This window comes from Talpa occidentalis, unplaced genomic scaffold, assembly GCF_014898055.3.
Source record: "Talpa occidentalis isolate TD23 unplaced genomic scaffold, MPIMG_talOcc4v2.1, whole genome shotgun sequence".
Lineage (NCBI taxonomy): Eukaryota > Metazoa > Chordata > Mammalia > Eulipotyphla > Talpidae > Talpa > Talpa occidentalis.
In genome coordinates this window covers 113,115,957-113,128,760 of record NW_026555331.1, presented here as the reverse complement: position 1 = coordinate 113,128,760, position 12,804 = coordinate 113,115,957, and the positions used below count along the sequence as shown (strand labels likewise).

The following is a 12,804-nucleotide window of genomic DNA, read 5'->3' as shown; positions in this document are numbered from 1 at the left end:
TTGAAAAGAGCAACTTAGTTGACAGAACTGTGATTAAACTAGAAGTAGCTTGCATCCAAAGGTCAGTTAAATAAATAGGAAAAATGTGCCAGTGCCTAAATAAGACCTAGCCTTAAATCCATATGGTTACATAACTGGGGAAGGTCCAGCCCCTTTGGAGAGCCAGGCTTAAGCAGTTATCTGAAAATTGCTCAGCTGGGTTCAATAATCATCCTACAAAAATTATTTTCAAATGTTAAACCTCTTCCCACATTCTTTTACCCGCCTCTACTCCAACTTCTCCTTTCACAAATGAAGTATCTGAGCGGTCTCCTCAAACTGTAACTTTAATGTGGCACAGAGAGCCTCTTGCCCCTTAAAGATAACATGATGATTTAATAAAAAGCCTCACTTGAGAAAAGACAAGACCTCTTGCCAGCTTCACACCTCTGCTACAAGTAGTGAAATGTCATTTGAGACTTATCTAAATGCCCACAGTCTGTGTTGCAATTGCCAGAAGAATGAGAAGAGAAATTTTCACTTCGTTCTCTAGGAATGTACATTCATTTGTTCATTACCATGCACGTTTGACTAAACTAAACTTTGACTCAGCCAAGTGAATGATTCATCAGGAAACACATGGAAAGTTGACAGCACAGTCAGAAAATCAGTTCCACTGAATGTGCTCCACTGAAACACATGGCGACATCATCGGTCCCCTTTAACCCAAGCAGACAAATGAACATTACATTGTGTCATCATTTTAGAAGGTCCTTTCCAGCCTTCACCTGTGCTAAAGGACATAAGAGACGCAGGTTCAGTTACATTTTTTTTCCCTTGAGTTTTATTAATAAAGCAATCATTTAGATAGATATGCCCTTTATAATAAACTAAAGGTTGAGATTTTTATGAAATGCTCCACTGCCCCTGCCAACAACCCCAACCTAATCTGCTCTGTTTATAAAATTTAATCCTGTTTTTATCTCCCTTCCTGTTTAAATTAGTTTTGTACCTCAAGTGATAACTGCAGATATTATGTATCCCCTTAGCCTATCAATTCTGACCTTGCTCAGATTTCACATGGCAGCCCTATTTAATGAGTAACCCAAATATTTCCATACTACATATTAATAAAAATTACTCAGAGTTTCTTCATTCCTTCATGGGCATTAAAACACATTGAAAGTAAGCATTTTTACAAATAATGATAAAAAAGCAGAACAATTATTCTGGGTATATGATTAGATCTTTTGGGGTTTACTGAGTAAATATTATCATAATTAATTTGTAAGGATATAGTCATAATTGCCAATGATAGCAACACTGATATTAATTCATTATCAACTGATAAGTTTTTTAAAGATTCAGAGAAAAATATTGAGCCACATAAAGAAATAACCCTTTCCAATGTGTTTTTACTATGAAATAGAATACATTTATTTTCTTCCTTCATTATTTCAAAGACAGATGGTAATCTTAAATACTGTTCAAAACATGCCAAAGGACACCAAATATTTGATAGTTTGCAACACAGAAGTTAATAATTGTGATTTACTCAACTCTAATCAGCTCAATATTAATTTCATAAATTTTTCACCTAAAGGATTCTGATTGCTATAGCTCTTACCATGAATAAATTGTGCTCTTGAAAACTGATAATTAATTCTTACACCTTGGAAGACTGAAAAGCCTAGACTTCGGAATATATTTACATGGAAATTAACATTCTTTTCTCCCATTCCTTTGAAATTTCTTTAGCGATTACCTTCCCTCATTCAGTACAGACATATCAAACATCCATTAATATAGTTTCCTTTTTTCTATGTTCTCAAAGGTTTGAAGTTTAGAGAAAACTTAAGTGTACAAAAGGCAAGAAAGTAAGGACAATTTGAATCAATGTTAACTATGAACTAATTCCTTCAGTACTGAGAATGAGGTTACATATATCGAAACTAACCTAACACAGGTGTTTCCTAAACGTGTGGCTCTTCCCTCCATATATGCAATGTCTTTCAGAAATTATAGAGATTTAATAAGGGAACTTAAGCAAAACACAGATACATATTTTGATGTATATGGAATCTGCTAGGCAGTACTGAAATATCAGTGAACATTATAAACCATTCCAATTAGATATTCCCAACAACTGCTCTGTTCATTCTTACCTTCCTCCTTCTTTCTTTTAAATTGCCTTGCCTTTTTCTTTCAATGTCATTTATTTTTCAATCTTTGGACCATTTATTTTCCCATTAAAGTGAAACACAAAGAATGGCTTTCATTACATCTCAGAGAAGTGAAGCGCTGGTCAATTGGCACCAACATATAGGTGCCCTCATTGAGGAACTCAGAGAGTCATCTCTATTTCCCATCTTTGAGACAGAGTCTTCACAAAGGATAAATGATTCGAAAATCAAACGGTCGTTTTGTTGAAAGAGCAAGCTAAAAATGAACTGGCAGCATGGGCAGGTCCTTTATACACTGAAATGTGAGCAAGTAGGCAGTTCTAGAAGCTTAAAAATTATATATATACTAACATATGTGTGAATGCTTATAGTATCAGATTTGACTATACAAAGAGCACCAGAGTCTTTGATTTGCCTTTGATTTGCACACATCATTTTGAGAAACACTTGTTTGGACAAAACGCTAAAAACAAGAGAAAGAGAAAAAATGCAATCAATAGAAATTATTTAGTTGTTTTAATTTTTGTTCTTAAGGCTCCCTAATAATCTTTTTTTTTTTTTTAATTTTCTAGAGGCATGTCTTATTTATTTATTTATTATTTGTTTGTTTGTTTGGTTTATACATGCACTGGGTACAGTCAGAAGCGCGGGAGGGTGAGAGAATTCACCAGAGCCAGAGCGGGGAGCAGAGCAGGCAGAAGGACCGAAGGACACTGCTGAGGGGAGCAGCGGGCGGCAGGAGAGGCCTGCGCGCCACGTGGGACCCTCCTCCGGTGGCCGGGGAGCAGCTGGGGATCGAACCGGCTGCAGAGGTTGCAGGCAGCTTCGCAACCCAGCGCTCAACCGCTGCGCCACCGGGGAGGCCCCGCTCCCTAATAATCTTAAAAACCAATTGCACAAGACGTAAACATGGTCTAATGGATCTCATCTCTCCCTTTGGAAAATTCTGTCTCTAAATCTTGACTTTCTACATTATTTTTAAACTCACAAGGCATGATTATGCCAAGAATGTTTGTTAAAATATAACATTGGAAGGTGATTCTACAAAAGACTAATGCAAACAAAAATGTGGCCAAGCAATATAAGTGCAGCACTGGACTTGAGCCCACCTGAAGGTCATCTACTTCAGATGATGAAACTCACCTTTTGCTTATTCAGATTCACAGATGACTTGAACAAATTTTTATGCACTATATTTCTAAGTATAAGATGAATATTACTATGAGACATAATTAGCAATTAGTAATGTGTTAGAAAATTTTCAATTCTGACATTCTTATGTTTTGAAAAATTCTCTTATCCCCCAAGGAGAAGACACAATGTAATGCTAGAAATATCCTTTAAGCTTTAAAGAGAACAGAGCCTCTCCTTTTTTTTTATAACTCATTGATATCTACAACTATCAACATAGTTGTATCTAAGTAATTCTCTGCCATTTGTTAGCTATTAAGCAAGATGCAAAGAAGAATCTAGCGGAGACCATGATTTCAAGAAGCCCACGATCTAAAAGAACAGAAAAGATGGGCACATTATAGGCCACATGTATCAAATGTTACAGATAAGGTGAGTCCAGACTAAGGGAGATCACTTCCAGCTGGTTTTGGTCAAAGACAACTGTATGGAAGCATTTATAGAGAGCAGAAAGCAATATGCAAATAGTAAAATATAAGATACTACAAACCAAGTTGATGACACCAATCAAAAAGTAGAGTCAAAGTGCAAAATTCACATGGGTTATATGGATCTGACACAGGAGTTCAACGAGGGGGAGAAGCACGTACTTCAGACACACGCTCTTGAACTAGAAGCCCTGACAACACATCACTATTGACAATATGGACTGAATTTTAAAAATTATCTTCTTCAAATATCAAATAATAGTAATATTAAAATAAAACTATTTTATACATCACAATTTCACCACCTGAACAAAACAAGAATTTTCATTACTTTGTATTCCCTTCCAGGGATTTGCCCATATGGTTGAATATTTTTACCTAGAAGTTGTCATGTAATTTTGCACTCAGATTTTTTCATTGAACATTATAACATCGAACATATCTTTGCTGTTTTTCAAACTGTTCTTTGAGGAAATACATTTCCCTAAGACAGAATTAGACCTATAACAGTCACTTATGAGATTAAAAGCAGGCACTGAAAAGAATTTTGTCTTAGTGAGATTAGCTAAAAACAGAAATTAGTTCTTGATGAATTTTTATAAATATACTTCTCTGGAAGGTCCTTAGGCATATGGTACATATTTTACATCTTGGATTTCCCAAAGCAGCACCGATTAAAAATATGTTGTCTATTGTCCTCTTCTCCCTCACCGCCCCCTCACATTCAGTACACAGATTTGTCAGACTTTCTTGATTTATTTTGTATTTTGAATAAATTGGCTTGAATCCAATTTACTTGGAGTGTGAATTTAGGCAACTTGCTTAACCTCTATAAGCCTTAAGCCCATTCTTTATAAGTGAGAGTAAGAGCAAAACCTCCTCATAAGATCGCTGTGATAAATTAAGGAGGGTTGCCATGAGATACAGTGTAGATTGTGGTTCAAAGCACAGACTCTGAGATCATTCTGCCTCAATTGAAAATTTTATCCTGCTCATATCTATGGAATCTTGGGCAAGTTATCCAACATCTGATCTCAGTTTTCTCATCAGTGCAATGGGGGTGATCATAATGACAGCATCTACTACTCCTGTCTGAGTTGCTATAAAGAACAAAGGAGTTAAGTAGATAAATGGTTTGGAATTAAGCCTAGCACATGCTATTGTTATGAACTATTTATGATGAGTAAAACAGTTCAGCATACTATTTATATTATGGGAAACAGCCAACAAGTGGTAACTGTAGATATTATTTTCAAGTATTCAATAATACTTTTATCATATCTAATAATCAATGTTCGCTTTCATTCACAAATCTGAGGGACATGTACCTAACTTAAATAATTATGAATATTTACCGAGTGGTACACATTGTTGCAAGCACTTTATTTAATTTTCACAAGAATCCTGTGAAGTAGGTTGTTTTTTCCACTTTATTAAATTAGAAGAGTGAAGCATACTGAGGTTATGTAATTAGCTCAGTGTCACGGAGAGACACCGTATCAATGAGTCAACCCAGTGCTAACAGCTGATAGACCCAGCATTCTAACGCAGGCTCTCTAGCTCGAGATTCTACACCCTTAATCATGGCACTATGTTATTTCCTAAAAGGAAAATATTTAACCCATGGTCTCTTTCCCCATGTAGTCCTCTGGGCCACATGCCAAACACTATGTGCCCCATATTACACTTGAGATCTATGGGAACAATGTCTGTCAACATTCAGGCTCCATCCTGGTAGACTTTCTAGTTTGTATTGGTAACATTTCCCCCCTCCCCAAACTGCACACTCCATAGAGGCCACACACAGAAGCTCAAGAGATGTCTGGGAAATTCCAGAAACATAAGGCAGATGAGAAGCAGTGGGGAGTTTTACCCATGAATATTTTCACACAAGAATCGAAATCCTGATTGAGGGCATGTTGCCCTCTATTGAGGAGAGACCAGCTCCTGCTGGCAGGAAGCTCAACATTGACAACAACCACTGAAAAGGAGGAGGAGAGCTTTGCCAGCTGGGGATAGACATCTGGCAAAGGATCAGAGGGGCGCCACATCAACTAATCCAACCCAGAGCTGGATTTAAACACATTTCCTCTCAGTACTATGCAAGAGCTTGCCAAGGCCGCTAATGGAAGAATAGAGCTAAAGAAATTCATCCAGAAGCAAATCAGTTTCAAGGTAATGAGGGCATAACTCCTAATTATGCATTATTAGGGAGGTCTCCTGACCAGAACATAACTAAAGCTGGATAGGATCTAGTCTGAGTATACCTGCAGAGTTTAAAATACTGATCATTGGTTTGGTTTAATGAAAGAGTTTGACTCCAAATTAGCAAAGAGTAGGCAAGTACCATAACAATTAACTAAGTAGCTCAAATCTCAATTCCCTCCCCAACATACATACACATACACACATATACACAACTCTCGAAGAAAATTTTTCATCTTTTGAAGAAACTACAAAGGTTATCTTATTTCAGTACCATAATTATAATCTAAGTGCTATATTCAGCGCAATCCCAAATTTAGACTTCCCGTGTGCTGCAGTCTAAATGCATTTAGGTAGCAATGAGGGCTAAGTTTGGTCCTGCACTCACATTTCAGACCCTGAATCCTGAAATCCCCAGGGTCCATTAAATTCTAGTTTCTCAGCTGTTTCAATTCTCGGCCTTCCTTCCAGGCCCTATAATTGTAATGATCTCATTCTCCCCTAATCCAAGCACAATGCTCCAACATTCACCCCAGATATCCATGTTTCCCAACTATCTTAACCCACTATTTCACAGCCCCCCACCCCCTTATCAGAGCACCTAATCACTGATCCTCTAAGAGACTGCTTCCGGTCCTCTAGGTGGTAACCTATATGAATTTTACTTTCTGCTAACCTCTGTTGAGATACACGTTTGCCATCAGTCCCAAACCTGGAGAACCTTCACAGGTGGACCAAATGGAGGCACCTCTCCTCCCACCCCCCACCAAAGAAGCCCACCTCAGACTCTGCAGTCAGCTCACAACTGTCAGACATGTCTTGCATTTTCCTGAGGGATCTCTTTAGACCTCGAAATGATATCAAAGCAAAATAAGTTCTAAAGAGCTGGGAATACTGATTTTTTTTTAATTAGGATACACATGAATTTTACCATCAGTATTACCTGTAACAGATTGTATCAAAAAGGGTATTTTAAGACTTAGTGGAGATGGAGACACAGGGTGGGAGGAAGCATGCAAGAAGTTTGAATTATCTTTGGATGGCTTGAGGAAAGTAACATTTGCCCTCATTGGGGTTGACTTCATGGGAATAACCTATTTGAAGAACCCACATTGCATTAAAATGTTATTTAAATATGGAACTAGCATTTCATAATATTCTGCAATTAAAAATGAACATTTTCTTCTCTCTTAAAGCCAATTTTGATTATGGTCTTATACCCACAGTCACACAGTAATCAAGACCTTTTGTTTATGAGAAAAAAGGACAGGCTGTTAATGCAGCTTCTATCTTCTTTTGTCATCCTGGCAACTTAATTTAATTATATTTTCATTTTTTCATAATGCAAATATAACCAATTTAAAAGTGATAAGGTTCACTTATTTCTTTTCTTTGAACTCTCCAGTTATAGGCTCAGAGCAAATACAGTCTGTTGTCCAGACCCCAGTAGGTGGAAACCTTGGTCAATTATCATCTCTGTGTTTGGAAGTCTGAGAGGTCTTGTCTCATTGTTCTCACAGAAATCATTAATTCAATACCTAGATATTTTTCTATGAACACAGAACTACTTTGCTGAAAGATGTGGGAGACACAAAGATGGTCAGAACAAATTTCTGTCTCCAGGTACAAGAACTCAAGCAGGAGGCAGACTTTATCCTGTGTCAAATGTGGTGAAGAGGAAGGGGATCTACCACCCCATGACAGAATGTGGAAGGGATGCCCATGCTGGGCCATTCCTGGGAGACAGGGAATCCCTTTGACAGGCAACTTTGACCCAGGGTCTCTCTGACAGCCTCACTGAGACTTTGACTTCACACAGCTTCCAGGGCCCCTGCAGTCAGCCCTTCTCTCCTTCACTGCAAGCCAAATGATATCAGTTTGATGACTCTTCAGCTTTGTCCTGCTCTCTCCCCATTCTTTTTCACACAGGTATTAGCATCTGAACTATATAATGTTTATGTTACAACTTACTTTTGTTAAACCCAGGATTTCCAGTACCTCCAAGTAGTCTTTAAAGTTTTCCAATAGGGTCATAAACAAAGCCCTATTCCTCTCTACCTAGCAAATGTAGTTATTATCACACTATATTGACATTTTTACAGGAAGATTTTTAAGTCTTCTGGCACATAAAATGAATATCTTTGTGACAATAATGTCATAATTATATACAGAAAATGCTTAAAATTCTCATTGTGCAATTTAAGTCTAAATATTAAAAACTACAAGTGTTTCTTATTAATAAAAATATCACAATACTATGAGTTTTTCATAAATTTGACAATGATTCTTGTGCACTTAATCCCATTTGGCCTCTGCTCTCAGAGGGCTAGGACTGATCAACTTTATATTTGACTCAACTACACGTTTTTACTGTACTTTCCTTTTATACCCTATGCTGTGTGGAAACCTTGCCTTGATCTCTGCTTTAACAACCAGTTCAAATATAACAAATACCCTTATATTGTGAATGAATTCTCTCATTCAGCCACATGAGGAAGATATAATATTTTCATCTTAAAAGATAAGAGACTAACAGAGGTTAAATAATACCCCAAAATCACCTACATCATAAAAGACAGATATGGGTTCAGGTCTGGCTCAAGTCCAGAGCACAGTCTTTCTAAATATTATATGGTGCTACTTAAACAATTGGCCTATTAAGTCAAATACAATTATGTCTGCAATTTTTGCACCTATTCAAAAAATTACATTGCCTCACCTTACACTTTATGTGGCTATTCTCAAAGTGCGCCCTAAATTACCAAACAGTATAGGATGAGCAGGGCAGTACACGTTATGATTCAGGAACACATTATACTACTACAGACATTCTTTTCGTTCTTTATTGAACAAATATGTTGAGTGACAACTATGTGCCAGGCAAGAGACCATGATAATAAAAAACACTGTTCTCTCCTTGAAGAAGGAAATATTTTTAAAGTAGAGTCTTATTTAAGCTAGGGTTCCACTTCAAAAAAATTCTAAACTGCTGACTGTTGTTTTACCACTTGACTATCACTAGAAAATGATGCTCAGATAAAAACTTCCTCCTCCACAGTAAAACTTTGCCTTGATTTATAAGTATTATCTCAAATGAGCTTTGCTCTTCTAGGACCTTGATAAGTATATCAGTCAGAAAGAGCTAATCAGAACAGAAGACTCAGGCACATGTCTACACCCAGCAAGTGCCATCCTATGTTTGTCCATGGCCCATGTTACACCTCTTATTACTGCCACAAGTCCACCTCCCCTGCAGGCTATTGGCTCCTTTCAGACCCACTTCCAGGTTCTATATCCTCAGCACCTAACACAATGCTTGGGAGGAACAGAAGCTTAATTGTTTGTGTAAGAAATGAATAAATGGTTTGTGAACTAGACAGTGAACTCTCCAGATGAAAATTTGCACAGGGTGATCTTCCAGACTAAATCTACCTTTGGCCATGATTCACAAAGGCAATCCTAATAACCCTTGCATCTAATTCCAAAATGTCAGCTTACTTTAAAAAGCCAATGCACATAAATTTAGAATACAATGAAAAATTTTTGATTTGTCACCTTGCAAAGGCATTTAAACAAAAAAAAGGCCTGAAGATTAGGGGTAATGCAGGATATGACAATGGGAAAGCTGGGGAGATTATAAAAAAAGAGAAAATAGTCAATATATGAAAGAGATGCTGATTTCATCTTTGAAAAGAATTCATTCAAAGCACAGATTCATGTATTATAGTAGCAATCAGTTACATGGCAATTTTCATCTTTAAAGCTCTGAATCAACTATTTACAAAGTCTCTTTGCATGTAAATGAGGAATACTGATACCACTTGACAGCTGAATAGTGGAGCTAGGGACCCTCAAATATATTCCTAGTGTTTTACAAGAAACTCAGTAACACTCAGGGTAAAGGTCCAGACACCTATTGCACTGAACTTTTTGGATAGTAAGATAGAAAGAAACAATCAATTCAGTGGTGGAGTATGACAAAGAGAGGGTGAGAAAAGGTAAAGAGAGAAACAGAGAAAAGAGAACAATTACTATGTACTTAATTTTTCTAAGTATATCATATGCATTATTTCACTTAATTCTGAAAGCAATTCTTGGTTTGGATATTATTATAAGAAAATTTAGGCAGAGAAAGATCAAGGAATTTGTACAAATCAAATGCCTACTACATGAAGAAGCTGAGATTGAAAACAAGTTTTTTTAATTCTAAAAACAAGATTGACCCTTGTCCACAGGTCTACAGAGTAATGAGACCTGTGGTGTAACCTCTGACTGGCCACTCTTCAGATACTATACACAAAAATAGTTTCTACTTGCTCATTTGCCTAATGTTAGGCATATAATTTGCATAAAATAATTAGAATAAACAGTCTCCAGTTTCCCTGTTGGGCAAGTGTGAGCTATCCTAGCCTGGAAAAATGAAACATTTGATTCCACCTTTTATATCCCCACCACTGCTGAAGGAATCAATGATTATTCCAGATTAGTAAATTAGAGATTTTTTCCAGTGTAGGTCAACATCAGAACATAGACTCTAGAGTTGAACTACCAGGGGTCAAATTCTTGCGCCATTGCTTATTAAATACATGTCCTTGGGTTAGGTATTTGGTATTGCCTGCCTCCATCACCTTACCTGTAAAATGGACAGAAGTAGTATGGATTTCAGAGGGTTTCAGTGAAGATTAAATGAGTCAATACATGCTCAAATACATAGCAAGTGCAAAATAAAAATTATCTATTATTCTTATTATAAAATACACCAGTTCCTTAGTTTTTAACCCTAGTTCTCTTATTAATGGATTTTACTAACACCTATGAAGTCTTGTTACCCACTACAAAATAGATATTTGTTTTAGTTTTGATCAAGAAGGGATGTCACTGCCAAAGAGATGAACTTGATTGCTTTTAAACACCATGTCCCCACAGTGAAATATACCAATATTTCCATTCAAGTATATGTGTGAGCAATGACTTTTATTTAAATTCATAATGGTATTTACTACCTGCAAGATGATGGATACAGACAGATAGCAGAATAATAATCAGTGAGTGGCTCATTTGATCTTTATTCTCCTGTCCACTTTCCTTCATTGTCTCTCCTTACAAATGAGAACTTTGGCCTTACATCATTGATATAAACTTATGAAACTATTATCAAGGTATTTTGAAGCTTTTATCATTCATTTAAAATACTATGAACCCAAAAAAAGCATCAAGTTCTCTAGAAATGATGAGGACACGGTCTCTGGTTACCCATTTTTAAATGCCTCACGTTTTAAAAGCAAGCTGAAGCAGTAGGGAACTCTCTATGTTATGCACACATGGAATTTAAGGTTTTTGTCAAGGCTTACTAAACTCTAGGTGTGAAGAGATGAGCACTAAGGACAGGGCTTTTGAAATATTAAAGAACAGGTAAAACTCTGCAGTACTATTGATTTCCAAAGCACAAAGGGAATATTCAGAACAGGAAGAAAACATCAAAAAGTCATTGTAAAACACTGCACATACCCTCTTCACAGTCAGTAACTAAGTAGAAAATATGGAATCAGCTTTTCATTAAAAAAACTCCTCACTAAGGGTAATTTATTGATGTGCATTCATTTGCTGCAGACCTCTTAATTCTCATGGGTTCCTCAAACTGTCAGAATTCTACAAGTGTGAATAGTGTTGTTTAAGCAAAATTAATGTCTTCATTGCTGAGTGTGATATTTTAGGATTTATATATGCCATATTAGCAGAGCTTTTTTTTCCTAGTAAAAATGGAAATGTGAATCTGCTATCATTTACATTCTTCAGCCTACCTGACCCTAAGTCATTATTTCAGTGCGGTATTATCTTGGTGTTGTAAAGCAAGCATTCTTGTCCACGCATTCTATGACACATCATATTTTATCTTAATTTACCATCAAATAATATTGGAATGTAAAGACCTAGTCAATTAAACAAACACTGGAAAACAAACAGGACACTGTTTGCTTTCAGATTTATGACAATCTGACCCTTTGAATAAGAATGATATGTGGTGGGGGGGAGAGAGAGAGAAAAAGAGAAAGAGAGAGAGAGAGACTAAAGGGAGGATTTGAAAGAACAATACTGTATATCCTGATAAATCTCACATGTCATTTCTACTAGAAACAGCCAGTTTTGTGTCCAAGCACTTAAGACTAACTACAGGTTTGCTAGGAGAAGACTGGGGTATAATTTCAACAACACTAGTGTTGAGGACAGTTGTTCTGACATTCTCCCACAGCCACCACTGGCCTCTGGGAAGTCATGTCTACAAAGCCAGGAGACACAGTGAAAGGGAGTGCAGAACTGGAAATTATGACACAACCTAGTGCCAGCAGCATAGATGCTATAATTTAGTTTGTGACCAAGGGCAACTCACTTAACTCCTCAAGGCCTTGGTGTCCAATATTAAATAAAAGAAGTTAGAGTGACCATTACGAAAAGAACCACACAATCCTAAACTTTTCTGTGTTTTAACACTTTGTGATGAAAGCTACGTCAGTCTGTGTGCGTGCTTATGTATGACTATAGGTATATATTATCTCTATGTAATGATATTCCAACACCAGACGTTATTGTGGAAATTAATGTGTAAGAAATGTCTATTGAATTGGCTTAAAGAAAAACAAATATTAATAGCAATAGTGTTCTTAAGCAAGATGAAAAAACTTCCTTCATTAGTTAAAAGAACAAATTTTCTTGGACTAGTGGGCAATTTCTCTTCAGAGATAAATTATGAAAGGTTTTTCTCTACCATTAAATAGAATTTGGTCTGGTCTGTCAGGATCTCACGGACTGAAGAGTTGAGG

The 12,804-nt window shown here is 36.7% G+C and overlaps 1 protein-coding gene and 1 long non-coding RNA gene across 2 annotated transcripts in view; one reads left to right on the top strand and one right to left on the bottom strand.

Annotated features, from left to right (window-relative positions):
• Positions 1-12,804, top strand: part of GRM3 (glutamate metabotropic receptor 3) — a 204,769-nt gene that overhangs the window by 60,162 nt on the left and 131,803 nt on the right. The window lies entirely within an intron of this gene.
• LOC129145334 (uncharacterized) overlaps positions 1-12,804 on the bottom strand; it is a 443,968-nt gene that overhangs the window by 300,664 nt on the left and 130,500 nt on the right. The gene's annotated exons all lie outside the window — the stretch shown is intronic.